Genomic DNA, 26,278 nt, shown 5'->3' on the forward strand with positions numbered 1-26,278 from the left:
TCTGTCCATTTTGGCAATTATGGCTCAAAGGGTGCAGAGAGGGGAGGTGAGAAACCCTACGGCTCCCAGCAGGAAGATTATGATGCATTTCAGGTACCTGTCCAGTGATGCACATGCCCTGGCTTTTCTTCCTTTACACCATGCACCTCGGTTCTGCAAGAGACAAGGGAAGGGCTTGAGAAATGCTTCCTCTCTATCCTTTGCCAAGTTCAAAGCCCAGGCCGAGGCCTTTAATCACGTCCCCAGCATACCTTACCCTTAATGAATTTTTTTTGTCAAGAGTGCTCCTCTTTGGTAGGAAATCTATTTCTATTCTTTGTTTTAGAATTTAGCCTTTACTTTTGAAATTCAAATTGTTAGTCATTCAAGATTTCTTAGCCCTCTGGTTCCAGGGCCTTCCATTTATCTTTTTCTTCTGTTTCACTAGGCTCATAGGCTACTTTCCCCTAAACTAGGCATACTGGGTGCTGATGCTCTGCTTTATGTGCCATTGGATCCCCTGAATGTTTATTAAACTCTTGAGTACATAGTTGATACTCAATATATAAATGGTAATTAACTGATTTTCAAAAGAGTCATATATGGCTCATTCTACAACTACCAGCTCTGTTTCCCTAGTTTACCATTATCTCTGTATTACCCTGCAAAACTATGCATTCCCCATGACCTTCCAGCCCAAAACAACTGACGCCCTTGGTAATCCCCTTGGCAAAACCCTAATACTCACCCCTTCAGTCCTCCTTAGAAAATACTACACTCCTTCGCTTGAATCTCATTTATTAGCAGCAAGCACTAAGACAGGAAATTTCACTCTCTGAGTTTGAGTAATCTCATGAATTCTATTTTTTTCTCCTATGTTTTCCCCCTAATACAGTCTACCTCTGGTTAATCTGTAACAAGCCTAATCAGTATAAACTCTGGAAAAGCTGAGGTCATAATTTCTGAATCAGGTTTGGATTTGGGATTTGCTCCCTCAACTCCAAATTAATATTTTAAATGTACTAGAAGTGTGTTTTCCACTTTCTGGCCTCAAAGTTATGTTTTTTACACACACAGTTTAGGATCTGGCTCAACTAATTATGAAAATGGAAAGGAAATTTCCAACTCCTTTTCTGGCCTCTCTTCTATCTCACCACTGCCTGCCACCAACACACACACACACACACACACACACACACACACACAGACATACAAGTCACTGGAGATGGGAAAGATGGAGTCCTTTCTTGAATTCCCCTTAGGTTGTATCACTGTTTGGAAATGATTGGTTCTCATCCAGAAGCAGACAGGGACAGAGGAAGGAGTTACTGTTTTAGCTTAGCCATATAAAGTAGCACATACCCCAGGCTTTAATCTTTCTGTGAGGCTGCTCCGGGATATGGTCTTCTTTCTAGTGAATAAGCAGATTCATGTTAACAAATATTTACCAAGTACTTATTTTGTTCCCAGTACTGTATTGTTCATTATATTAGCTCATTTAACTTAATTCTTGACCTTTAAAGATATTTTCATGTCATAAATGAGGAAGCAAATGTTTAAAAAGATTAGGTGGCTTTTGCTGAATGGTAGAGCCAGAATTTTGGATTCCAGGTCTACTGTTCTTCACATTTCACCATGTTTTCTCTTGTCTGATTTTTTAACTTTGTGCTAATAAAATCCTATGTGTAAGAAGTGGAACTCTCTGTATAAGGTAGTTGCTCTTAAGTAACATACAGAGCATAGACATCTGTATGTTACTTAAGAGTATGTACCATTCTGATGAAACCCCATTCTAGAGCTGGCATTGGCTTCTGGGTAAATACCCATCTAGTAAATACTCAAGTAATACTTTATAAAGATTTACACAAATTTCTCACTAGAAATTTGGAGCTTAGGACATCTCCAAGATTGGGTCCAAGCGTTATGCATCAAGGGAAGGAACAGAAAGCCTGATGATACTGTAAGACGCTGGTTTTATGTTCCTTTATGCCATTGATAATGGGTCTAAAAGTTGTATTCATTTGTTGTAAACAAAATTGAAAGTAGGAAGAAAATAGGGGGAAAAAATCTCTGCCTAAATTTTTTTTAAAAAAGGTACTTGAGGACTTCCCTGGTGGAGCAGTGGTTAGGAATCCGCCTGCCAATGCAGGGGACGTGGGTTCGAGCCCTGGTCTGGGAAAATCTCACATGCCGCGGAGCAACAAAGCCCATGCGCCACAACTACTGAGCCCGCAAGCCACAACTACTGAGCTCACACGCCACAACTACTGAAGCCTGCGCACCTAGAGCCTGTGCTCCACAACAAGAGAAGCTACCACAATGAGACGCCCGCGCACCACAACGAAGAGTAGCTCCACTAGCCGCAACTAGAGAAAGCCCGCGCGTAGCAACAAAGACCCAGCACAGCTATAAATAAATAAATAAATAAATATTTAAAAAGGTACTTGAAATCATAATGTCAGGTTTTTGAAGATGTTTGGTTAGCAAATAACCATTTACCTTTCCTATACAGACAACTAGTATTTTTTCAGCATTCACTATATGTTAGTTACCATTATAAATTTTATGTATTATTCAATCTTCACAACAAATCTATGAGGTAAATGTTATCCTCATTTTACATATACAGAAACTGAGGCTCCATCAGGTTAACTAATAAGTCTAAGGTCACACAGTGGCAGGGTCAGAATTTGAAGTCACACTGTGTGACTCCAGGGTCTACATGTTTAATCACACTTAGGGTTGCCAGATAAAATACAGGATGCCAAGTTAAATCTGAATTTCAGATAAACAAACCCCAAGTATTGTGTGGAACATATTTATACTAAAAATATATTCATTGTTTATCTGAAATTCAGATTTAACTGGACATCTTGTATTTTTATTTGCTAAACCTAGCAACCCTAACCACACTATTCCTTCTTCTAAAAATGCATACATATGTCTGTATCTATGCGGGTTGCTTAATTTGTGGTTTACATATGCTTGAGTTTTGTTACAGAATAGGAAATGATGTTAACTCATATCCACAAAGCTAGAGCAAGCCCTCTTGGATTCCTTTACCCTCCATTTATTGAAGGCTGGGTTGGTCTGGGGCCAGTCTTATCCTTGATATGGCAGTTAAGTGCAAGCTTTTCTCTTTTGATAAGAGAAGACTTTGCTTACTGTTGGCACATTCTGGCCTCCTGCCTATATTGAGCTCTCTCTTCAGTGGCCAGAAGTTTTCTGCCTGGTGCTCATCCTAATCCAACTTCCTTGCTGCAGAAATCTTTGATTCTTTCTTGGAGTTTCAGAGCTGCATGGTTGAGTAGCTGCTTCCCCCCAAATGACAATGTTCACAGAAAGAAATGGAAAAGAATGAGCTGGCTTAGCAGAAAGGGACCTTGCATATAAAGTCTGCTGTATAAAACATATAAATAGGCAATCTACACACCACCAAACAAACACACATGTTTATCAGTGTGTGTACTCTCCACTCTAATGTACATCATGCAGGGACTTCCCTGGCGGTCCAGTGGTTAAGACTCCAGGCTTCCACTGCAGGGGACACAGGTTTGATCCCTGGTCAGGGAACTAAGATCTGCATGCTGTGCAGCCAAAAAAAAAAAAAAAAAAAAGTTCTCCTTGGAAATAGAAACTGTTCTTAATGGCCACTTAGAAGACAAATATATTGTCCCTAGATCACACAATGCATTAAAAAAAAATAAAGGACTTTTGAATTAGCTTATCTTTATTATCTTTCAATAATGTGGATAATTGAAAAGTGACCATCCATTTACAGGCTTGGATGGTTACAGAATTACCTCTATAGTCAAGATTTTTTAAATCTTTTAAACAGCATGAATTTTTATGAACTTAGAATAAAATAATAATGATAGATAATATTTATGATAACATAAAACCAACATTTTGCCATTATGTGCCAGGTTCTAAAAGCAGTATTTTTGTGTGTGTGTGTGTGGTATGCAGGCCTCTCACCGTTGTGGCCTCTCCCGTTGCGGAGCACAGGCTCCAGACGCGCAGGCTCAGCGGCCATGGCTCACGGGCTGGCCCAGCCACTGCGCGGCATGTGGGATCTTCCCGGACCGGGGCACGAACCCGCATCCCCTGCATCGGTAGGCGGACTGTCAACCACTGTGCCACCAGGGAAGCCCTAAAAACAGTATTTTATATGCCTGATTGCTAAAAATTTTACCAAAACCCTATGATATTTTGTACTTTTATTAGTACGATATCACAAAAAAGAACACTGAGGCTGAAAGGGGTTAAGTAGTTTGCCCAAGGTGGCACAGTTGGTAAGTGGCTAAACATGCATTTAAACCTATATAGGACTTCCCTGGTGACGCACTGGTTAAGAATCCGCCTGCCAGTGCAGGAGACATGGGTTCGAACCCTGGTCCGGGAAGATCCCACATGCCGCAGAGCAACTAAGCCCGTGCGGCACAACTACTGAGCGTGTGCTCTAGGTCCCGCGAGCCACAACTACTGAGCCCACGTGCCACAACTACTGAAGCCCACATGCCTAGAGCCCGTGCTCCGCAACAAGAGAAGCCACCACAATGAGAAGACCGTGCACTGCAACAAAGAGTAGCCCCCACTCGCCGCAACTAGAGAATGCCCGCGTGCAGCAACAGACCCAACGCAGCCAAAAAAAAATTAAAAAGTAAGTTAGGCATTAAAAATAATAATAATAATAAATTAAAAAATAAACCTATATAGTCTCACTCCAAAGACCATATGCTTAATTACTGAGCAATAATGCCTCCACAGCATAAGATCGGTAGATACAGCTTCTGTGGTGAAAAAGAAGTTTTTTAAAAATTTCCAATTTGTTGCTGACCCTTTCACTCCAAAGGCATGAAGTGCTTTCTTTCTGAAAAAGTAAAGAATATCCAGGCGGAAAAGAAGGTGGGTGGCAAATAGCCAAAATGGTTAGTATTAATTTAGATAATTAAATTCCTAGAAACGCAACCTACCAAGACTGAATCATGAAGAAACAGAAAATCTGAACAGACCAATTACCAGTAATGAAATCAAATCAGTAATCAAAAGCCTCCAACAAACAAAAGTCCAGGACCAGATGGCTTCACTGGTGAATTCTACCAAACATTCGAAGAAGAACCAATTCTTCAACAAAATAAAAAGGGAACCCATTGAAGGGAAGAAAATATTTGCAAATTATATATCTGGTAAGGGGTTAGTATCTAAAATATATAAAGAACTCAAACAACTTAATAGCAAAAAACCAACAACCTGAATAAAAAAATGGGCGAAAGATCTGAATAGACATTTTCCCAAAGATATACAGATGGCCAACACAGACATGAAAAGGTGTTCAACATCAGTAATTAAGCAAATCAAAACTACAATGAGCTATCACCTCACACCTGTTAGAATAGCTATTAAAGACAACAAATAACAAGTGTTGTGGAGAAAAGGGAACACTCATGCACAGTTGGTAGGGTTATACATTGGTGAAGCCACTATGGAAAACGGTATGGAGGTTCCTCAAAAAATTAAAAATAGAACTACCATATGATCCAGCAATTCCACTTCTTGATATTTACCTGAATAAAACGAAAAACTAACTTGAAAAGATTTATGCACCCCCATGTTTATTGCAGCATTATTTACAATAGCCAAGATATGGAAGCATCCTAAGTGTCCACTGATGGATGACTCGATAAAGAAAATCTGGTGTATATATATAAAATGCAACATTATTCAGCTATAAAAAGGAAATCTTGCCATTTGTGACACGTGGATGGACCTTGGGGGCATTATGCTATATGAAATATGTGAGAGAAAGGCAAATACTGTATGATCTCTCTTATACTTGGAATCTAAAAAAACAAAAAAACAAACAAGCTCATAGATATCTAGAACAGATTGGTGATTGCCAGATGTGGGAGGTGGAGGGGGTGAGAGAAATGGGTGAAAGGGGTCAAAAGGTTAAAAAAAATTAGATGTTGTCTGACTACTATACAGCTTATACCTCATGTGACTCACTATACAAGCTGGGCAACACCTGCACTGGTCTATGCCCTGCTCAAGTAGACAGGTCTACTGACCACTCACTTGTATGTCACAGCAATATAATTAGCCACAAAAGATTCTAAATTCTTACTCTCATTTTCTGTACTTATCTTAAGGTCAACTGGGGCTATAGTCTGAATGTTTGTGTCCACTCCCACATTCATATGTTGAAATCCTAACTCCTGAAGATGATGGTGTTAGGAGGTGGACACCTGGGAGGTACTTATGTCATGAGGATAGAGCCCTCATGAATGGGATTAGTGCCCTTATAAAACACATGCCAGAGAGATCCCTAGCCCCTCTCACCAGGTGAGAACACAGCAAGAAGGTGCTGCTACAAATCAGAAAGAAGGCCCTAACCAGAACATGAGCATGCTGGCATTGTGATCTCAGTTTCAGCCTCCAGAGCTGTGAGAAATACATTTCTGTTGTTTATAAGCTACCCAGTCTGTGATATTTTGTTATAGCAGCCCCAACGAACTACAACAATTGGTATTAAACAATTCTATGGAGCAGAACCAGTCTGTGGACCACACTTTGAACAGCACTAATATAGAAAAGATCAGCTTAGCACATAACTAAAATATACAAATATGCTAATGATTTAGATGGTTGGCTATACTCTCTCTCCCTCCCTCACCCACTGCCCCCCTCACTCTCTCTCAACAACACGCGCACACACACACACACACACACACACTCCTGAAATATTTATTGAGAACCTATTATATGCCTGGTACTTTTCTAGGTTCTGGGAATATAGCAGTGGACAAAACAGATCAAGTGCCTGTCCTCAGGGAACTTACGTTCTAATTCAACCAATGTTTTGACACCAAAAGATCCAGCTCAAGATCTTGCCAGTTAACAGCTCTGTGCTTCTGTACAATTCATGTAATCTCCCTGAACAAGTTTTCCCTAGTGCAAAATAAGCCTGATACCTACCTTAATGACATTGTTGGTAGGATTAAATTAGGTACTGTGGAAACATTTTGAAAACTTTAAAGTTATATACCAACGTCAGGTCAGTTTTACCATGTGTCCTTCTTGAAGCCAGGGACCATATCTTTCCTGTCTTTGTATCCCAGGCAACAAGCATAACAGCTTGGCAAGTAACAAGCACTCGGTTAAGGTTTGCTGAATAAATAGATGTTAAGGTCCTATACATCTGAGTTATGTTTTTTGTGTAAAATGTTTTAACTGCTCTTCAAATCCTTAAAACCACTGCACCAACAGGAAAAGTATATTTGGCACTGCAGAGCATGGCACATGTAATTCTATTCTCGGGTTACAGGTTTCTAAGAGTCTGAGGCCTAAAAATATATATTCTGAACATTTATTAGATGAAAACCTCTTTTTATGGATTTGTATCACCATCTGAATGCTTCTTAAAGGTCTTTTCCATAAATTGACCCTAGGAGTAGCTATGCTGGTCCTGCCAGTTCTAAGCATGCCCTTGCTCTCTAGGGTTATGAGCTAGAACTGAGTTGTAAAAGTACCCTGTAAAAGTTGGGAAGCATTTGGAAGAAACTCTCAGCAAATGGTAACATGAAAAGAAATATAGTCAGGTTGCTTCTTTTCAAAAATTGGAATCTCATATTAGTTTTGTTTTTGTTTTTAATTTTAAGGTCAGTTTATTAAGTTCAATGATGAAAGCTATCAGAAGAATATTTTCCTGAAAATGATTTTTTCTTAGAAAAAGAGAAAGGAAAATTACCACCCTCTCAGCATAGCCACAGATGCTGTGGCAGTCAGACCTCTCTGTGGATGGGAGCAGCCCATCAGTTGGTCAAGTCACTCTCAGGGTCAGCAGGATTGTAGTCTGGATCCTCCTCACCCTCCTCCAGATCCTGGAACAAAGAATCATCTACCTCCACATTGTTTCTACCATCCTCCAAGAACTGGATATCAGATGTGTCAAAATTATGCTTTGTTTCAAATGGCTGTTTCCCACTTTACTTTTTCCTGCTTGTTCTTCCTCTTTCATTCATTTCTTTTTAATTTCCAAGAAGTCTGCATCAAACTTGGCGTTCCAACTTAAGAAATTCTCAACTGGAGTACTTTTTGGCTTCTTCTGCTTCTTTTTCTTTTTGTTTCTCCCAGGGTTTACAGACATTCTATTTCAGGGTTAGAGATATTACTCTTGGAGGCAGAGAGGGACAAATGCTCTTGTAGAACTCAATGCAGTGGCTAGTTGAGGAGTACTTCAGATGTATAAGGTGCAAGACTGACACTGAAGGGGCACTAACACAGTTAGAACAGAGTGACCTGCAAGGAGGAGTATTTCGTAACAGAAATGCCATGAATACATAAAATACATGACAAGGCAACATATAAGTGCCACAGGTGAGGTAAAAACAGAAACTGTAGGGAATTCCCTGGCAGTCCAGTGGTTAGGACTCGGTGCTTTCACTGCTGGGGTCTAGGTTCAATCCCTGGTCAGGGAACTAGGATCTCCACAAGCTGTGAAACAAAAAACCCCACAGAAACTGTATTTCAGAGGAGATGAAAAATCAGAAAAGTTTCCAGGGGGGATTCCCTGTCGGCCCAGTGGTTAAGACTCCATGCTTCCACTGCAGGGGACGCGGGTGTGACCCCTGGTCCGGGAACCAAGATCCCACGTGCCACATGAGGCACCCACCCCCATCCTGCCAAAAAAGAAAAGTTTCCAGATATAAACTGCTATGCGAGACAGGCCTTCGAGAATTTCAACAAATTTGGGGCCTAGAGGCAATTGTCTCTGTTCCAAGCAAAGACAATTTAGGCAAACGCGTTGACTGCTTTGTAAACCGTTGGTAGAAATTATAGCAAGCCATTCAATTTTGCTTGAGAACCAACTCTATATTATGTAAAGTTGCAGTGCAGGGTAAGTCTGGAAAAGGGGAATGGAGACATATAACTGGACAAATGCCAGATTAGGCAGTTTTACCTAATTTGACAGGGAAAATAATTTTTAAAATAGGGTGGAGTTGTGATCTGGCCACTGTTTTAGGGAGATGGTTCTGGAAAGAACACAAAATGTATTGAAGGGAAAGCAACTAAGCAGGAGACCAAATAGGAAACTACAACAAAAGTCTAGAGAAGAGGTAATTAGTACCTGACCTATGGTAAGGTAATGGTGATAGAGAGGAGGGGGCAGATGGAAGAGACATTGGGTAGGAAAGGTCTATACGTGTCTATCCAATATGGTAGCCCCCAGCCACATGTGGCTATTTAAATCTAATTTAAATACCCTAAAGTTAAATGAAATTTAAAATCTAGTTCCTCAATCAATGCTTGATAGCCACATGTGACTGTTGTATTAAATATACAGCTAAAGAACATTACCGTCACAGCAGAATGTTCTGTTGGACGGTGCTGATCAATACACTTTGAGGACCAATTGGGTACAGGAATGGGGAAGATGGATTAAAGGTGGCTGAGCTTTGGTGGATGAGTAACTGAGAAAGACAGTGCCAAGAGCAGGAAAGGGGAAGTAAGGAGGAAAGATGTCATTTAGTTTCTGTCAAACACCAGGCAGGACAAAGCATCTACACAAATGCTCAGGTGGGTAAAGCAGGGCATGAGTGGGCTCTCCCAAGCCTTGTCAAGCCACATGATTCCCCATCCTCCAACTTCCCCTTTCCTGCAGTATTGAGTTGGCTTATCCCCTATTGGGCTCAGTTTCTCCCCAGCTAGGGCGGCTCCCGCAACCTCCCCCAGATCAGCGGCTCACAAGAACTGTGACAAGGCAGGAGCCCGAGAGCCTACTGTTTCCTCAGCTCCGAGGCGCCTGCCTGGATCCTCATTTCTCACAGATACCTTCGCTTCCTCTCTCCCAACTGCCTCACTCACCCTTCCCTATGCTCGATCCTTGGAAAGTGCCCTTGATCCCACTTATTTGACTGCTTCCTCTTGAACTCTTCTCTCCTACAAGAACCACGAAACCATTGACCCCACCGCTTTTTTACTTGCCCTCTCTTCTCTCTCAGCTTAGATTCTCATGTTTATCACTATAACCACTCCCTGGCTGGTACCCCTCCCTCCTCTAATGACTTTCATCAGCAAAACCCAGCCCTGGCCAAATCCACCTCTCCTTCAACCCCGCAAGCAAAGGAATGTGGCTGGATAAAAACCACACAACCTTGCTGAGTGGTCTCACTTTAGATACAGGACCACTGACTCAAGAGGGCCCTCAACCTTGTCCATACTACACTTCTCCAGTAACTCTTCCACTCTGAGGGAATTCCTTCCCACCTTCTTCTATCTCCTTAAATAGCCAACAGTCCCTCTCCACTCACAGCTTTCTATTGCTTAGAATAAAAGAAAGCTCACAGCCCTAATCTACCTCATCAAACCCACTGAGGCAACCGCACAACAAAGAATATTCGGTGCAAACTGGGAAAAGGTGCACACAGAATGTGTGCGCGTGCGTGCGTGTGTGTGTGTGTGTGTGTGTGTGTGTGTGTGTGATGTGGAGGATTTGCTAAAAGGCACCACCTCTGCAGTTGGAGCAATTAGAAAAGGCGCCCCTTCCTGCAGGTTGATTTGGCCTCAAACTTGGTTGGCAGAACAGGGGCTGGATTTCAGCTCCCACCTGCCTCCTGCATGTCAGTGGCCTGAACAGGCTACCAAATGTACCACCTGACCTACCTGCATTTGCACCCACGGACTTTGCCTCCTTTCCAAAAAGAGTGTGTGAACATACTGTCCTTGCTCCTATCCAAGGCCAACTCCTCCACTTCTATGCTAGGTCTCATTGTTTCTCACCTACTGGAGGACAAGTTTTGTCCAGCTGTCTCCTCTTATCTTCTGCGTCATCACCTTTACCTCTCTAAAGGATCATTCCAGCATACCAACATAAGGAAACATCCCCCATCTTTAAAATACCTTCCCTCAATCCCAAGTACTCCTCTCTCTCCCTCGTTCTTTACAGCAAAGCTCCTCAAGAGCTGTTTAGACTTGCTATAAACACTTTCTCTTCCTCACCTCCCATCTCTTGTTCACACTAATCAGACTTTCTGCCCAATGACTCTGTTGAAACTGCTTTCGTCAAGGACATCAGCAACCTTCATCAGGTCAAATGCAGTGTTCAAACTCTCAGTCCTCATCTTACTTATTTCAACGGCATTTGATAAGACTGATCACTCGCACCTTCCTGAAGCAATTCTCTTATCTTCCAACACTCCACCCTCTCCTGGTGTTCCTCCTACCTGGTAGCTCCTTCTCCTCTTCTACAGAATTTCCAAAGGTTGAAGTTCATCTTCCTCCTCCCCTCTAGCTACTCTCCCTCCTAAGTGATTTTACATAGACCTAAGGCTTTAAAAAGCATCTATGTGCCGATGACTCCCAAATTCATATCTTCAGACTCATACATCCATCCAACTGTTTTGCATCTCTACTTGGATGTAGAACAAGCACCTTATGTAACATGTTCAAAACAGAATTCCTGATTTCCCCCACCTCAGATTTTTTCCTTTTTAAATCTTCCCCATCTCATTAAATAGTATCACCATTAACCTATCCTTTACGCCCTGAACCTAAGAATCATTCATGATTTTTTGTTCCTTCACACACTCTCTGCCAAATCCATTCCAAATCTAGATGTATCTGAATACATCCCGATACACCCCTTCTCTGCTGCCATCCTAGTCCAAGCTACCATAAACAGCTTCCTTACTGGTCTCCCTGAGGACATCTGTGCTTCCCTGCTGTGTATTTTACACACATTAGCAAGAGTAACTTTTTCAAATGTGAATCAGATGCGGTCATTCCTCTGCTCACCCTCCCATGGCTTTCTGTTGCTCTTATTAACAGCCCATAAGGCTCCATAGGATCTGACCTCTTCCCCACCTCTCTCAGCCTAACTACTACTGCTCTCTGGCTAACTGACTACACTCAGCCATACTGGCCTTTTGTAGGTCCTGCAACATGCCAGGCTATTCGCACTTCTGAGTTTATGGCCGATGTGCTTTCAGCTTGGAAAGATCCCCTTACCCCTCCTCTCCCGAGGTATTTGCTAGGCTCATCCCTTCATATCATACATGTATGTGCTCAAAGGTCTCCTCTGAGGGGCAATACCTGGCCATCTATAAAGTCACTCCATTCCTGGCTTTATATTTCTTCACACCACATCACTTCCCGAAATTTTTGTTTACTTGTTTGTTGTGTCTCCTCTCTCCCACTAGAATGCAAGTTCCACGGGGCCTTTGCTTGCCAACGGCATTATTCCCTGCACCTAGGACACTGCCTAGCACCTACTAGATGCTCAATTAGTACTTGTCAAATGGTTGCATTCCCTCCAAAATTCTATTCTCCTGAATCTTCAGACCCTTCCTCATTTCCTTTCCAGCCTCCCACACCACCACCCCGCGCAAGGCAAAGCTGCAACTCCCGGCTCCTTCCTCTGCGTTCTTAGCTCTTCCACCGCCTTCCAGCGCGGCCCCTTTAAGCGGACTCCGGAAAACCGCGGGGAAGGCGGGGCCGAAACCTCGCCGACGCTGACTCGGAGGGGCGGGGCGGAACTAGGGGGGCGTGGCCTGCGTGCTGCGTGCGTGCGCGTTCTGGAGGCGCTGCCGCCGCCGCCGCTCTCGAGGCCGCCGCCGCCGTCGCCGCGCAGAGCCGGAGCAGGAGCCACGGCCGAGAGGAGGGAGGAGGAGGAGGAGGAGGTGGAGGAGGCGCCGGACCGTGGGGGTGAGTGAGGGGCGGGGAGCCGGAGCCGGCCCCAGAGGGAGCAGGGGGCGCGGGTCGGCCGAGCCCGGGCTGAGGCGGCTCCTGTCGCCGGTCAGTCCCCTGGCTCCCCCTTCTCTGCGTTCCCTCGGTGTCCGGGGCGGCGGCCCGGGGGCCTGGCCGGCGGGAGGGGCCAGGGCTCGGGGAGGCCCGGCCGCTGCCGCCCGGGGCCAGAGCCAACCACGCCCGCGGACCGAGCCGGTCGACTGTGGTTGGGCCTGCGGGAGAGGGACGGGAGGGGCCCGGGCCGGGTGTGGGAGAGAAAGAGGACATTGTGTCCCCCACCCTCCAACTCCCTGAGGTGTCATGGCACAAGCCCATTTCCCTCGCCATCTCCCCGGACACAGTGCCCTCGCCCCTCGCTGCCTGAGAGAGGTAGAAGATTAGACATCGCTGCATTTTTTTTCTTCTTGCTTGTCCCCAGACTAGGGTCAGATCTTCTTTCAAACGCAGCTCACCCTTTGGGGGGCACGCGTAGAAGGGGGTTGCAGGGTTGGGTGAATTTTCTGTCCTCCCTTGGCTACTTCGAGAGGTGCGGGTAGACGGGAGCGGTGTCCTTTCTGTGTTCCCTTGTTAGGGTTCGGGGTCTCCCGTTCCTTCCTTCATTCCCCCAGTGCACAGGGCTGACATCTCTACACCCCACTCCACCTCTCAGCTCCTTTCCCGCCCTCTCTCCCCCACGTCTTCCGTAGCATGCCATGTGTTCGCCTTTTCAGCGTTGCCTTTCTTGGATCTCCGCTTTTTCCTTGAATTTTGTTAGGGAAGAGGTCACCGTGTGATTCTTCTTGTCTTCCTTAAAACTGGGACTGGTAGGAGTGTCTTTTGCCCTCTCGTTCAGGAAGTTAAGGACAGTGTCTTCGGATAAATTGTGTAATTTACTGCTATGGGGCAAAGATGAGGGGAAGACATCAACTCACAGGGCTAAGAACCAGTTTAGGGGACCTTTTGACCTCTTGGAAAAAGAACTAGCGTTGAGGAGTTAATGTATTCCGTTTTGGGAGGGAGGATCGTTTTGTCACTGCTTTGAAGGGAAGTGGCTATAAGAAGGAAGGGAATAACAGGGCAGGAGGTTATTGGGTCACAGTCGTACAGGTGGCCACAGTTTTCTGCTTCCTGGGTGTGAGATGATGATTTTTCCTGTTTTTATCACAGTAAAAATGAAGGATCAGCTCTTAGTTTTAACGTGGGGCTCCTACCTTCAAAAGCATGCTGAAAGGGCAGTCTCAGAAGGGATGCTGCTGGAAACAGGATTTGGAAACTTTATTTTGGTTTCCTGTCAGAGTGTGTGGGGGTGGGCACACGTGTGTGTAGTTTTTCTTTTCTTTTGATGTAACTGATATCTGTGATATTTTGCCATAATAAGCACTAAATCAGGCCCTGAGCCCCAGTCTGTCTTTATTATGATTTCCTATAACACTTTCTGTTTGAAATTATATTTGTGTTGGTTGAAATTCTTTTTAGTCTGATGTTTCAATGAATCTTGTTTACTCCGCATTTTGAATTATGTACTACAAAATATACTTAGGTGTAAGGTACTGAGGATCACACCGTGCCCGCCGGCACATGGTAGGCACTTGGTATTTCTTGAATGAATTGTTTGATTACAGAGATGTGTCTAGGTTTTACATATCATCTATCTTTTTGAGAGGTAGCTCAAATTAGAAGATTGCATTTCACTTCCAATATACAAAATAGTAATTATTAACCTTTTCTGGGCCACTGACACCTTTGAGAAGATAGTGAAATATACGTATAGACTCTCTCAGGAAAGAAGTAATAGACATTTATGCACAAAATTTCACATTCAGTTTCAGGGACCCTCTGAAATCAACCATGGGTGCCCTTGTCTTAAGTGTAAACTGGAATCTTGAGTATTATTCAGTTCCATATTAAAACTGTTCAAAAACCTTTGTTCACCTCTGTGTGACCTCAGGGATGACCGTGTCTGCCCTTACAGACTAAACTTTGGGTCTTTGGGAACAAGATTTAAGAGTGATTGTTATTACAATTTTATGTGGAAAAGTTCTCATTAATAACTTTTACCAATAATTTTGAACTAGTAATTTTAAACAAACAGCTTTGAAGGAAATAAGATTGTTATAGTCACTTTTGACAGCTTAAAATCATAATCACGACTGACTTACGACTTTATTGTGCAAACTCCTTAGCAATATGATCAGCACTTGAAAATGTTCATAGATCATTTTTCCTGTCCTCTTCCAAGCTTGTTTATATGGTTTTCATGTAGTTAATAATTATTGTACAACAGTTATCAACATTCAGTATTAATCTAACAAGTGCTTTTTAAATGCCTATTATGTGAATAAAACAAAGTCCTTGCTGTCATAGAGCTTATATACTAATCAGGAGAGATGGGCCATAACCAGATAAATATAGAATAAGTCAGATGATAAGAGGTATGCAGAAGAGTAAAGTAGGGTAAGAGGATAAAGAGAAACAGTAGCAAGGAAGGGTAGTCAGGGAAGACATGAGTGAGGCATATATGCTCTCTTGGGGAAGAAGGTTACAGGCAGAGAGGACTGTTAAGTGCAAAGACTGCTCAGTCTTTGCCTTGGCCTCTTGGAGAAGGCCAGTAAGCAAGAGGGAAAGTGAGAGAGCTTGAGGTTTGAGAAGTAGCCGAGGCCTTTTAGGCAATGGTCAGAACTTTGGATTTTACTTTGAATGAGATGGGAAACCACTGGAGGGTTTCGAGTAGAAGAGAGACCTGTTCTGACTTAGGTTTGTGGGAAATGTTGTGGCTGCTGTGTGGAAATCAACTTGGAGAGGGGGGTGGGAGTGGAAGCAGGAAGACCTTAGGAGGTTAATCTTCATTTTAAACCTTTTCCGTGGTTGCAAAATAGTCCATCTACCTGCTCTTGGGTGTATAGGTAGTTTCCTTTTCCCCCTATTGAAAATAGCAATGAAATGAACACTTTTGTGTATGCAACATTTTCTTTCTTTTTGAATATTTCCTTGGAATTGATTTCCAGAAGTACTGCTGAATCAAAGTATATAAATATACTTGTCTTCTTGGTGTGTCTATTAATTCCTTCAGAGAGTAGATTGTACTAGTTAAAAGTGACAGTTGTTGATCTTAAGTTTCATGCAGTGTCACTTGCATTGAATATTATTATTTGATACTTAAAAAATAATTTGAGTTATAAAAAAGAGACCTTTTAGATTGTTAGGTTGAATTTTCCAGTAGCTCACATGAGTTCATTAGTTAGCTCACCTCTCTCTTTAACATTTAACAACAGCGTGCTAACTGTTGGGGGTACATAGTTGAATTAGAAAGGGTCTCTGCCCTCAGGGAGTTTTATATTCTGTCGTTATTTGTAATGTGATAGTTAAATAACTTCAGATCTTGCCAGTGTTTACTGTTACTCAAGAACTTTGTTAGTGTATGGTTGATGATCTTTTATATAGAATGGACATTCCAATCAAGCACCTAATTTTTCATACTGATAATTCTTTTTTTTTTTGCAAAGGGATTTTTAAATGGCATCTGCAATTTGTTTAATTTGTTTTGTATGTCTTTAGAATCTTACATCTCTGATAGCCCCATGTTTTATTCTTTGCAGTAAATTACGCAGCTAGTACTTAGTTGAGGACTTTCACAGTTGAATTTTTAAATTGTTGTAATTCTTTATAAGTTATTCAAAACACAGAGACTTGTTTCTGTTAAATAAGGTCAGTACTGCATCTTTGAAATTTTATTTAGATTATAAAGGAGGATGATACCAGTCTGTTTTGATAGAATCATACCACTGGGCATCTACATGGCTTGATTTGGCATGAGTGGAAACTCCAATATCTATGAAGTGAGTGGGTTGAACTAATAGAGTTACCTGCAAGCATCTAGCACTGTGTCTGACACAAGCTAGGGACTCAGCAAATGTTCATTGAACCTCGGATAACCTCTAAGCTCCCAGTTCTAAATTTCTCTTATTTTAGAAGGTCAATAAAAATATCTTGTATAAAGCATTTATATCTTAATGTTGTGGTGAGTTTAAAATTGTGAACATAAACTTACTTCCTCCTAATGTTCCTTTCAAATTGAACTCATCAGTTTTAAAAAGAGTTATGGCATATTGCCAAGTATTTTCTGCTTGTTCCGATGTCATGTACTGCTGCATGACTTAATGCCAAATTCATATCTTATGGAAATGATTAATGTTAAAAATAAAGATATTTAAGCTTTCTTATGTTACTGAGACAGATGAAACATCCATTTTTTCTTTTTTTTCTTTCTTTTTTTTTTTTTTTTTTTTTTGCCGTACGCGGGCCTCTCACTGTTGCGGCCTCTGTTGCGGCCTCCCCCGCTGCGGAGCACAGGCTCCGGACACGCAGGCTCAACGGCCATGGCTCACGGGCCCAGTCGCTCCGCGGCATGTGGGATCTTCCCGGACCAGGGCACGAACCCATATCCCCTGCATCCGCAGGCGGACTCTCAACCACTGCGCCACCAGCGAAGCCCCGTTTTTTCTCCTTTTTTCTGTGTGTGAAATTTGAACCTATAAACTTACCATGATGTTCCGATCAGTTAAGCAGTTCAACAGAGAACTATGCCATTCTGTCATTTTTGCTTGAAAATAGGCCTTTTAGAGGTAGAAGGTACAGGTATGCACCAATAAAAAAAGGAAATTGTGTATGATGATTAAGGTGGAGTTGAAATAAGTAATAGTATACTTTTATAAGTGGAATATATCAGTATTAAATATGTTCTATGAAATTAATTTCAATCATTAGACTAATGGCTTTTTTTTTAAGTTCTGATGACTTACTTAGGCTATATAAATTTAGGTTAGATAAATCTGGAAAAGATTTCTTTGCATATCCAGTTTTCCCAGAGATAGAGATAAGTTTCCTATCTTCAGCATATTTATTTAGTTCACATTGATAGAGAGTGGTTCAAAGTGTGGAATGGTAAAAGTAACCAAATTTGGAATTAAATATGTAATTCTGTGTTTGGTTTCAGAATATATTTATATTAGTCCATATCTCATACGGATAGGAATGTACTAAACACATAACTGATAAAAGACACTGTTGCATTAATTAAAACTTAAGTTGATTTACTTTAAATTCACAAGTATACATGTATACCTATAACACGCATGGTTGTTTGCAATGCTGTGTTATACTCACTCATTGTGGTTGTAAAAAATAACTTTGCTTAGGCTAGAACTGTGGCTTAGTTATCAATGACAAAAGTGTAAAGTTGGAGAGACACAAAGAACTGGGTGCAACTGTTTCTTTGGACAAAGCCCAAATGCCGCTTGTAAGATTCTAAGTTAGTAGTAGTAAGAATTCTCTCTTATTGCAGACTGAACATTTCAGATCTGTCAGATGTGTGATCCGGAGAGTAAATTCATTCACTCTGTTTTCAGTGATATTTTTAAGTTCATTTATAAATAGGATCATTCTGTTCTAGACAAGTTGGCTGTTTTATAGGACATTAAGCAAGCAGCCATAACTTAATTATTTTAGCAGCTGACATTTAACACTAATCTTTGGGTTTTATGTAGTTTTCAGTATCTATTCCAAATCATTGATGTCTTTTGAACTACCTTATTTATTTATTTATTTATTTGGCTGAACCGGGTCTTAGTTGCGGCATGCGGGCTCTTCTAGTTGCAGCATGCAGGCTCTTAGTTGCGTCATGTGAGATCTAGTCCCCTGACCAGGGATTGAACCTGGACCCCCTGCATTGGGAGCTCACAGTCTTAACTACTGGACCACCAGTGAAGTCCCTGCACTACCTTTTTTAAAATTTATTTTTAAAATTTATTTATTTTTGGCTGCAGTGGGTTTTTGTTGCTGTGTGCAGTCTTTCTCTAGTTGTGGCGAGCGGGGGCTGCTCTTTGTTGCGGTGCACGGGCTTCTCTTGTTGCGGATCACAGGCTCTAGGCGCAGGGGCTTCAGTAGCTGTGGCACGCTGGCTAAGTAGTTGTGGCTCGTGGGCTCTAGATCGCAGGCTCAGTAGTTGTGGTGCACGGGCTTAGTTGCTCCGTGGCATGTGGGATCTTCCCAGACCAGGGCTCGAACCTGTGTCCCCTGCATTGGCAAGTGGATCCTTAACCACTGAGCCATCAGGGAAGCCCCTGAACTACCTTTTATTTATTTATTTATAATGCATTTATTTATTTTATTTATTTATTTTTGGCTGTGTCAGGTCTTCGTTGCTATGGGCGAGATTTTTCTAGTTGGGGCGAGTGGGGGCTACTCTGCATTGCGGTGTGAGGTCCTCTCATTGCGGTGGCTTCTCTTGTTGTGGAGCACGGGCTCTACGTGCCCGGGCTTCAGTACTTGTGGCATGCGGGCTCAGCAGTTGTGGCTCACAGCCTCTAGAACGCAGGCTCAGTAGTTGTGGCGCATGGGCTTAGTTGCTCCGCGGCATGTGGGATCTTCCTGGACAATGGCTCGAACCTGTGTCCCCTGCACTGGCAGGCGGATTCTTAACCACTGTGCCACCAGGGAAGCCCCCTGAACTAACTTTTAAATTCTAGCTGTGAAAATATTGCATAACTTGATTATTAGATTTCAGATTCAGTCATTGAACAGAAGCCTGGGTGACCCAGTATTTGGCAGTTTGACAGAAACTGAGATGTGAGTCTGTAGTTTCTACTCTAAGTATATAGTCTCTATATATAGTCTAGTAATTTATTTTGTTTCCCGGAACCTGACATATGTCTTTTAAATAAATGTTGTATTTTCATGGTTGAGTAAAAATAGAATGATACTCATTTTCTAAGTAAAATCTATGTGATATTTTAATTCTCTCTTAGTTGCTGAACAACTATTTCTGTGGTCTTATTTTTCTAACAGCTTTTTAGTAGAAATTATCTCTGGGTGATAAGTTTATGGGTAATCTTCAATTTCTTCTTTACATTTATGTTCTTTTCAAAATTTGCCTCAATGGAACATGAATTAGTTTAAACAAGAAAAAAATGTTTTAAACAAGAAAAAAATTAGAGCAAACCAGTTTCCCATTGGTTAGAGTGTAGTAAAATAAGAATTGCTTGCTCAACCGCCTATTTTACTTCCGGCAAAGGTCTTTTCTTTCCTTTTTTTTTTTTTTTTTTTTTTTCCAAATTGCTTTTCTGCATATATGCCACATTGTAGGGAAGTTTTTTCCTGGTTCAGCTAACAGTTTTAATTCTGTGTTTAATGTGAGAAGTTTTGGATTTTTTTTTCTTTTGAAGAACAGCTTAATATTTTTTCTACACTGATGAAAATCAACCTGTGCTAGTAAAATTAACTGTCCAGTAGAACAGAAACGTGCATATAGAGAAAATGCATTTGTGTGGGTTTTTAGTGAATGTTGTTGGTAGCTTGCCAGCTTTATTTTCAAGTTCCTCTCGGACCTGTGATGTGCTTATAAGGCAACAACGGTATATTTAGTTAATTTGCAAAACAAGAATACTTTTTCTGGTTTTTCCATTTTTCATGTTTTGAGTTAGGATTAATTGGACATTTATTATTCTCAACAGGCATACGGTAAAACAGTTCATTTAACTGTGGTGCTTTCTGTTGGAGCATTGGCTGACTTTTAGATAGTGAGCCTTGTGCGGTTTCATGAGTACTACTGAGTTTTGGATGACATTCTTTACACAATCTGAAAGTACCCCTGAGCCTAATAGAAGCTGGAAACAAAACAAATTTGATGTTTTCTTTGCAGTAGGAAGTGTAGTTTCTAGTACAAGAAATACGCCCTTGTTAGGTTCAGGACCATTTTCAGGGGTTATAACTGCTTGAACATTTTTTTCTTGTTTAAACTAATTCATGTTTCACTGTGGCAAATTTTGAAAAGAACATAAATGTAAAGAAGAAATTGAAGATTACCCATAAACCTATCACCCAGAGATAATTTCTACTAACATTTTAATGTACATTTTTCTAGTTCTTTCCTCACGTGTACAGATTCTTTTAATTTTTTAAAAAATTAGAATTATATTTCTATACATACAGTTTCGCTCCAACTTTTTTCTCTGAACAGGGTATTGTTCTCCTAGTGTGGGACTCTTAGGTTGATCTTTATAATACTACTATTTTAAATAACACTGGGGCAAACATTTTTGTACATTTATCTTTGATTGCATCTCTGTTTTTTTTTTCTTCCTTTAGGGTAGATTCCCAGAAGTGGGATAACTGGATCAGAGGGTGGTTACCCTGTGTATAAGAGTGTGTGTCTCACTGCACCTTCAATGGCATTGAGTAGGTCAGTTTTTACAATCTTTGCCAATTTGATAGATATCTGTTACAATTCTTGGGTGGTAATCACAAAATCCTCATATTATTAATAATCTGTAAAACCATCAGAGTGTATGATTATTAATTTGCAGTCGTCTTTGAAAAAGTTGGTTGGAATGATTTTCTTTGAAAATATTTTAGGTAAAAGTAATCTTTGTAACAAAAAAGATATTCCTTGTCATTGCAATTTGAGTTTTGTTCTTATATTGGAAAGAAATAGCATTTTAATCTTCTCTCTTTACTAAAATAACAAACATGAGAAAGCTTATTTTATAGTATGTAGTAAGTAGAACTATAATGTAAAACTAAATTATTTCAGATAGATGAGAGGGATAGTCACATGATTCAGACTTTAAAAAAAAAAACACCACACAACTTAGTGTTTAGAGCAATGGCTGTAGAGTTAAGCAGCCTGTGTTCAAATCCTTGCTTTGCCACTTACTAAGTATATCATTTGAGGCAACTTACTGAGTGTACAATTTAAGGTAACCTACTAAATATATAATCTGATGTTTCTGAGCTTTGGGTTTCTCATCTTTAAAAGGAGAATAACTAATAATACCTACTTTATAGGATTGTTGAGAGGATTAGAAATACTGTTTAAGACTGCTGAGCACATAGTAGGCATTTAATAAAAGCTGGCAGTTGTTGGGTTTGGAAGTTTGGGGCCAGTTTTGTAGGGTGGGGCAGGACATATCTTTTGTGTGTCCTTATTTACATAAATAAATGCAGAGATGCAAAGAGGCCTTGAGCAGTGGCAGCTGGAAGGGAGTGGTAGACATTCTTTGTGGTAGGAATGGCATGAGCCAAGATAGAAAGTTCAGGACAAGTTGGAGGACAGGAGATTGATTTGACTGAAGCCTAGGCTTGTATAATTATAAAATAATGGCAATAAGGGCATAGAGATTGATTGGGACTAGACTTTGGAAGTCATTGAATGCTAGGTTGAGAAGTATAGGCTTTATGTGGGAGCACAAGAAGTTTTGATATGAGGAAAATGATCCGATCAGAGCATTCATCTTTTGGAAGATGAATCTAGCTACAGAGTACAGAATGAATTGAGGAAGAAAGAGACTGAAGACAGGAAGACTGGTTTAAACACATAGGTAAGGCAAGATCTGAGGGTTTAACGGAAAACAAGAGGGAAGGTTTTGGGGGGAGTTGCTAGGAGTCATTGTTGTGAAGATCTCTGGATCTTCAAGTATACCCAGTTTGGAGATGAAGTTCAAAAGAAAGAGTCTGAGTCTATTGAATAGGTTACATGGAATTAGGTAACCTCTGAGAGAAGATAAGACTCAGTGTGTACACTTTGGTTGTTGCTACCTTTTTTAAAAAAATTGAAGGGTAAAATATTCCTGTTTTTCATCAATAAAAATCATATGTTTATGCTATTTCTTTGAGAAAGTATAGTCTCCTGTAGAAATTTACTTATCTAACATTTTGAGTTCTTAGCTAACAGGCAATCTCACTTTTAGACATTGTATTTCTGAAAGTATTAATCTTAAAATACTTCACTGTAAGGTGAAATTCTTCTCTGTGTGGTTTTTCCAACTTTTGTGAATGCAACTGGACTTTAGAAACATCAGTTTTGTGAGCAGAAGTGATGAAAAGTGAAGTATAGACTTCTTGTTAAGTAGCTTAGAATGTTGAAGGCAGTGAAATACGGAGCAATAAAAAATAGGAAACTGAGGATGTGCTCTTTAGAAAAAATATCACTTTCAGTACTTCTCTCTTAATTTCTTAAGTAAAAAAAAAAATTAGTTAGCAAATGCCATTCTTAGTCATTCTGGTGCCTGGTTGTAGCTCTACGCTAATTGTACTTTCCACTTGGCTGAATAATATGTAAGCAAGTTAGCCTAAAGATTTATATTAATATTTCTTTTTGACTGATAAGTAAACTCACATGAGCTGTGGATTATCTGCTTGCTGTCTTCCTTTTATGTTACCAGTTGAAAAAAGAAGCAACCCCCAATTTTTAAAAAGTAAATACAGCTTTGTGATATGTTCAAGGTGTTTGCATTTTTTAAACCATAGAGTTTTATACCTTTCTTAATGTTCCTTTTAGTTTTCAAATATTTTCTAAACTCAGAAATAAAGTCTTTATTATTTTTTTTATTCACATCTCTCCCCTTTAAGAGTATCCTTGAAAATACTTTTAAATTAATAAGCAAATGTAGCACATAGTATTGAGGATTGTATATGTGTTATTTTTTTACAAACACCGTTTTTTTAGTGTGAAACTGCAAAAGCCCAGATCTGGTCAACTGAGTGTTATTTCATTTACTAGAGACCTCAGATATTCAAAACAGGGATTTAATGTCTCAAACTATGAGATTCCAGTTGAGTCCATTTGAATTGATTTGAAGATATTCCTGTTTATCAACAGAAGTCAGAACTACAATTCATTCCCTAGGACTGAGCACTCTTACCCTTCCCTCCTTCTCCCCAAGCATAGCTGAGAACAGAATCTTCCCTGATTTGGGTCATGCTGGCACTGTCACTATGATGTCAGATATAGACTTCCCGGTCTGTACTTCTTAACATTCTTCGAAGCCTACTTGCTTCTTGGCAGGAAAAATAAGTTATTAGATTGAGTGGCTAGCAGTTCATGGTATACTATTATAAGAAAATTCACAATTTTAAATGTCAGTTAGACCTCAATAAAGCTAAAATTAAAAAAAGAAAATTTATTCAGTTTTTACATGAGGTGACATATGAGGTATATGAAACATGAGTAGACTTTCATATTTTTCTCTCCCAAAAGATTGAAATAAAAGAAAATAAAGCCCACTGGTTGAATAGATTATTGTGTACATTTTTCTTACTCTTTTTTCATTGAAAGAACATTTTTTCTTACTCCTTTTGAATAAGCAATTTTGAATGCTAAATGTAAGTTCTTGACTAAGAAATCAGAGTCCTTCCCCAAAATAATCTTAAGCAGTTTGGCTAGTTAGCCAACAAATATTTATTGAGTGATTACTGGGTACCTGGTGCTATTTTAGGAACTGAAGATAGGGCAGTGAATAGACTGCTCTCTGGAGTTCTTTATACCTGTGGGGTTTGGTGATTGTGGAGAGAAACAGTAAACAAACAAATAAGGGAACAGATAATTTCAGAGGTCACAAATGCTATGAAGAAGCTGTAACAGGAAGAAATGATAGTGATGGAAGGGTTTAGAATGAGTGTTGAGGAAAAATTCCCTGATGATATTTAATCTGACACCTGAATGATAAAAAGCCAGACATGTGACGATCTGCAAGAAGAGTGAACTAGACAAGAGGGCCAGTTGGTGCAACAGCCCTAAAGTGGGAAGCAGCTAGTCATGATTGAGAAGACCGTTGTGGTAAGCTGAGGGGAGACTGGTAGATGAAGTTGGCAAGGGACAGATCACAGAAGTCTATGGTGAAGGGTTTGGATTTTGTTCTTATAAATACAAAGGGAAGACGCAGGATATCACTACCTACCTTTATGGATAAATATGTGTAACTTTTGAATTTGAAGATGGTGTTACTAATGATACTGGCTTAAAACAAATCTGTAGGGTAACCAATAGTTTTTCCAGACATAGAAAATCACTAATTTATGGTACATAAATTATGTTTTTCCAGGAGTCGGCAGAAATAGGAGTGAATTCTTTTTAGTATTGCAAAGAGCCTAATGAAAATTGTGTGTTTGCTTTCAGTAGATTTATACAGGTGAAATATTATGTATATTTGCTTTGACCAATAATTATATTGACTCAGATCTTTGAGGCTAATTACCACATTATCATTATCATACATTGTGATGATTTGCAGGCTGTTAATGAAATAAAACATTGTGCTTACACCTCAGAAACCCAGCACTGAGTTTCATTAGTTTTTATGTCTGACAGTTTGAGAGTTCTAATTAGCCATTATAACTGATTAATAAAACATGAGTGCATTTGATAGACAAAAGTCTTTAAAGACATGGAATCTGTGGAGAATAAAGGATTTTTCATAGTTAGGTTGAGAACCACAGATAAATGTCCCAATCTCTAGAGGGACTTATAGGGAAAAGGGAACTAGTATTTTTTGGGGGGAAGGTAAAACCCTTATATCACATTTCATCTGCACAGCAAATCTGTGAAATAGGTATAGTTCATTTTTTGCAGATGATGAAACCCAAGGTAATTATATAATTTATGAAAATTCACAAACTTTTCTTTTTAAGTCTTTATTTTAAAATTTATTTTTGGCTGTGCTGGGTTTTCGTTGCTGTGCATGGGCTCTCTCTAGTTGCGGCGAGCGGGAGCTACTCTTCGTTGCGGTGCGCGGGCTTCTCATTGCGGTGGCTTTTCTTGTTGTGGAGCATGGGCTCTAGGTGCGCGGGCTTCAGTAGTTGCAACACGCAGGCTCAGTAGTAGTGGCACGCAGGCCCTAGAGTGCACCGGCTTCAGTAATTGTGGCGCGTGGTTTCAGTAGTTGTGGCGCACGGGCTTAGTTGCTCTGCGGCGTGTGGGATCTTCCAGACGAGGGCTTGAACCCGTGTCCCCCACGTTGGCAGACGGATTCTTAACCACTGCGCCACCAGGGAAGTCCATAGACTCTTCATTGTAGAGGTTAATGCTGACTGCAAACTTTTAGAGGAAAGGACTACTGCAGTACAAAGCACAAAATAAATGATCAGTTAATATTTGTGTTTTGCTTGCATGCAAACACGAATGAATGAATGAATGAATGAATGAATTAGTAGGTGAATGACGGAAGACTGCCTCTATCCCTCTAATCTTTTCTTCAGTGCAGCACACCCTTTTTCTTCTATTAGATGAGTCTCAGAAACTCTTCAGAAATAATTGACTTCACCTATCTTTTTTCTCTGCAAAATTCCTCCCCCCATGTAGCTTAAATTACTTAAAATAAATCACACAGTAAAAATTCTAAGGAGGGAAATAAAGACCAGAAACTCAGAAAGTACAATTTTCACTAAGATTTTAACTACCTGAGTAGTCCCTAATGTTTTCAGCTTTAAAAGAAATCTGCTTTAGACCCTTGCATTCACATTCAAGATATCATCTTCTTTTGGTTCTGCTTCTATCTCTTAAATTGTTTATAATTGTTTAAAAATTTATTGTAGTTTTTTGAAGTGAGGTGGCGGAACAACAGTAATCAAAATATTTATGCAGCCAACATTAATTGTCCACGTAATCTCTAATTGTTTCAGTGTGGGGGGGTGTTTATTTCTGTCTTCTATTAGTACACCATAGTGTGTGATTTATTGTTCAGAAATATGAACTGATAATTCCGGGGCATTTAATGGTTAGTAGGGTTAAAAACATACATAA

The 26,278-nt window shown here is 40.4% G+C and overlaps 1 protein-coding gene across 3 annotated transcripts in view; it reads left to right on the top strand.

The window, feature by feature from the left end:
- The first annotated feature begins 12,577 nt into the window (after window positions 1-12,577).
- The window catches only part of RAP1A (RAP1A, member of RAS oncogene family), an 80,507-nt gene continuing 66,806 nt past the window's right edge, over window positions 12,578-26,278 (top strand). Inside the window, exon 1 of one of the 3 annotated variants that reach the window (XM_060090256.1) lies at window positions 12,578-12,684. The gene's annotated coding sequence lies outside the window, so the exon portion shown is untranslated. Of the gene's footprint in view, window positions 12,685-20,847; window positions 20,942-26,278 lie in introns of those variants that run through there. The other 2 variants (XM_060090258.1, XM_060090257.1) reach the window with 2 other exon arrangements.

The sequence above is a fragment of the Mesoplodon densirostris genome, chromosome 2 (assembly GCF_025265405.1).
Source record: "Mesoplodon densirostris isolate mMesDen1 chromosome 2, mMesDen1 primary haplotype, whole genome shotgun sequence".
NCBI lineage: Eukaryota > Metazoa > Chordata > Mammalia > Artiodactyla > Ziphiidae > Mesoplodon > Mesoplodon densirostris.